General features: G+C 59.4%; 1 long non-coding RNA gene across 1 annotated transcript in view; it reads left to right on the forward strand.

Moving 5' to 3' along the window:
- Positions 1-2,001: 2,001 nt before the first annotated feature.
- LOC105507854 overlaps positions 2,002-3,517 on the forward strand; it is a 5,019-nt gene continuing 3,503 nt past the window's right edge. Inside the window, exon 1 of the long non-coding RNA XR_001001164.1 lies at positions 2,002-2,140. This is a non-coding gene — a long non-coding RNA (uncharacterized LOC105507854). The remainder of the gene's footprint in view (positions 2,141-3,517) is intronic.

Genomic DNA, 3,517 nt, shown 5'->3' on the forward strand with positions numbered 1-3,517 from the left:
ATTATATTTTTTCTTATAGAGTTGTTTGAGCCCCTTATATATTATGGTTATTAGTCCATTATCATATGGGTAGTTAGCAAATATTTTCTTCCATTTCTCTCTCCTGCAGCCACCGCTTAGTTCTTATTATATTTTTTCTTATATATTTTTTCCCCCAGCTTCTCCAGCTCCTGTTTTTTTTTTTTCTTTTAATTTTTTTAAAACTCGCTGCACTCCCAATGCCGCAGGCCGGGTGGGGGCGGGGGCGGGGTATCTGCCTGGGCCAGGCCCCTATCCACAGGGTGCCCAGAACTGCTGGCTCTGGGATGAGTCCCACTTTGCTTCTATATCCCCCAATCCAACCAGGTTCCTCCTAGAGCCTGTCCTCTGTGGGTGCCCATCTCCCCTTGCCACCCCTCCTAGGGGCCTCCTTCCAACCTCAGAGCACCCACACACACATATCCGTGGTGAGCTGAGGGCCCTGGCCAGGCCTTCCTCCCCTCCCCCCTACCTGGCCCCCTGCTCAGTCCTGGAGCCATTTGGCTGATGGTCAGAACTGTCCGTCAAGGGGGCTCTGAGCCCCTGGGGACCCAGATGGGAGGAGGGAGGGGGAGAGGTCGGGGGTCAGGCCACGTCCCCTCAGCTTGTCTCTTTCCCCTCCCCCTTCCTAACAAAGGGAGCATCGGCCTGATGCTGGCGGGATGGCCTGGTACTCAGGGAAGCGGGGAGGAGATGGGCTGTGGGGATGGCCATGGGCAGAAGGCGGGGGTGGGGGCCGCCTGCCCCTCCTCTGCCCTCCCCCTCGGGTCAAGGCTAAGGTGATTCCTCAACCTCTCGGAGGCTGGGCTGGGAGGAGAGGAGGATCTGGACAGACAAAGAACTGGAGCCCTGGGGAGTTGGGGGCTGGGGGGACGCACCTGGGACCCGGGCAGTCCTGGCTGAGGGAGGGGCAACAGGCACCCCTCTGGCCCTGCTCTCACCCTCTGGATGGCCCTGCCTCCTATCTGCACCAATCCCTACGGATCTCAGAGCCATACAGACCTTCCAGCTTGGGCAGGGTCGGATGGGGGTGGGGGGAAACTGAGGCCCAGAGAGGAGAGACAGCCCAGGCTCAGGGTTCTCAGCGCTGTCCCAGAGTCTCGCCCCTCACTTCTCTTCCTACTAAGGGAAGACATCTTCCTTTCCTGCCGTTCCCCACCCAGGTCAGGGGAGGTTTGGTGGTGGCAGATGTAGAAAGGTCTATGGAGAGGGAAGAGGAGGCTGAGGACAAAGTGTGGCTAAGCGTTCTCCTCTCTTAAGCCAGTGGGCAGGGGAGAAAGCCAGAAAAAATGTCTAAATGTGACCTCGAGCACTGGCCTGGCACAGCTGTGGGAAGAAACTTAACGTCCGTCGGAAAGGGCGGGAAACCAACATAGCCAGGGTGCTCCTGAGTACCTGGCTGGCGGTGGCTAGGAAAGAGGCCTTCAGTTTTCCCCTTTGGGAAAATGTGGCCCATGGCCACAGTGAAGGAGGAGGATTCACACTCTGGTTGGTCACAATCCACCCATAACACTGCGTCAGGGCCTCCCATCCACCCAGCCCAACTGTGGGGTGCAGAGGGGAGCTGAGGCAATGAACAGCTGTGAGCCCCCATGCCCACAGGGAGAAGAAGCCTCCAAAGAGACAGAAGGAAACAGACAGATCTTCTGTGCTTAAATTCTCCTATGAAGGCTGAGGTGGCTCTCAGGGAGAGGGCCGCAGCCAAGAGGAAGTGGGGGAGGATAAGGCGGCCCTCTTTTGGAGGGGGTGGGATGGGCTCACACATGCCCCCACAGCCTGCCAAGAAGGCCCCAGATGGGCCAAGGACTATAGGGGTCCCGGCTGCCCTCCCCCAAACCTCCCCTCCCTTCTCTCCCTCTCTCTTTCTCGGCTGGCTATCGACCGGGGCTGTGACATGGTGGATCAATACGGCAGGGATATAAAGCCGGCTGGCTGGCTGCCTGCCTCTGCCTCTCTCTCTCTCTCCCTTGCTTGCCTTGCTTCCTTTTCCTGGAGCCGCACCCAGGTCCCCCACCATCATGTACCCCTTACCCAGGCCTCTGAGGGGCCAGGCACCCCCCCACCACTCCCCTACAGCAGGAGAGCTTAGGGAGGCTGAGAGCTTGGACAGCCGGGAGAGGGGGTGAGTATGGGAGTGGGCAAGGAAGCAGATGGGGATGGGGGCCACAGTTTCAGGTAAGGGGGCTGGGATAAATTGAGGGACAAGCCCCCTGGGAGAAAGCAGGCATCCCCTCAATTGGGAGCAGCTCAGGTAGATGGGGCCCTTTGAAGGTGTGTGACGGACAGAGCTCTGGGAGGTGGGCAGGGGGCACCTGCGGGTCCCGAGAGACACTGTCCTGAGCCCATGAGGCAGGGGAAAGTCTGGGGGGTGCTGGAGTAGGCTACGGTGAATGGACGCAAAGAACAGTGGGGCGACCCCTCAGGCCAGCCTGCGCCCACCCCCAGAGCTGCCGCTGCCCTGCCTTTGGGTCCCTGTGGGTAGAAGCTGCCTTGGCCTCACTCCAGGGTCTGGCCTGCACATGTGTGGTGGGGGTGGGAGGCTTGTGTGGCTTCGGACAGGAGGTTCCAGCGAGAGGTCTGTGGTGTGCGAGCTGCCATGGACGCAGGGCGTGCATGTGTCCTCAGGCTCTGCTGGGGGACTCTGGGACTGCACATACCTGAGCGTCTTGACCCCTGAGTCATGTCTGTGTGTGACCATGAGTCCATGGATGTGTCCCAGGAGCACTGGGTGGCTGTGTATGCACTTCCACGAGTGTTTCCCTGACCCTGGGTATCCCTATGTCTCTGGGGATGTATCCCAGGAGCACCTCAGGGATCTGTCTCCTCTGTCCCCAGTTAATGGGGTAGCTGTGTGTTCCCATGTGCTCTTGGAAGCCTGTGTGTGTTGGCGTGCGTGTGCCCCTGCCAGAGTGTGTCTGAGCACTGATGCGGCTATGCGTGAGCCTCCATGGGTCCCGTGTGGACCCGTGCCTGTGCCTGTGGGCAGCTGCGTGTGCTTCAGGGATCTGCGCGGTGGTCTCTGTGTGTACTGGAAGCGCATTCTCCTCATGAGTGTCGGAGAGTCCATGTGGTTTCTCTGTGTGTCTATGTGATGTTGTGTGTCCCTATGTGCTGATGGTCGAGTGTGTTTCCACAAATGGGCTGGAGGCTCTGGGTGTGTCCCTGTGTGTGTCATGGTGACTCGGTGTACATGGCAGGGTGTGTGTGTGTAGAGGCTACAACTCTGAGTCTCTGAGTGGGGGAGGGTGGCGAGGCAGCAGGGGCTGCCACGGAGACACTGGCTAGCCTGTTTTATCACTACATCATCTCCAAATCCCAATGTCAGGGCCTGCCTGCCTTCTTTCCCTTCCCTGCCAGAGACCTCAGACCCCTGCCAGGATGGTCCCAGGCCCCCACCCCCCCACACCTTGAGCAGGCTGTAGCTCTGCTCCTCAACACCCCTGCTTTGGTGGATGCCACCTCAACTCCACCAAGCGACCTCCGTCCCTCCCAACCCCCC

Source organism: Colobus angolensis, unplaced genomic scaffold, assembly GCF_000951035.1.
Source record: "Colobus angolensis palliatus isolate OR3802 unplaced genomic scaffold, Cang.pa_1.0 Scaffold154, whole genome shotgun sequence".
Taxonomy (NCBI): Eukaryota; Metazoa; Chordata; class Mammalia; order Primates; family Cercopithecidae; genus Colobus; species Colobus angolensis.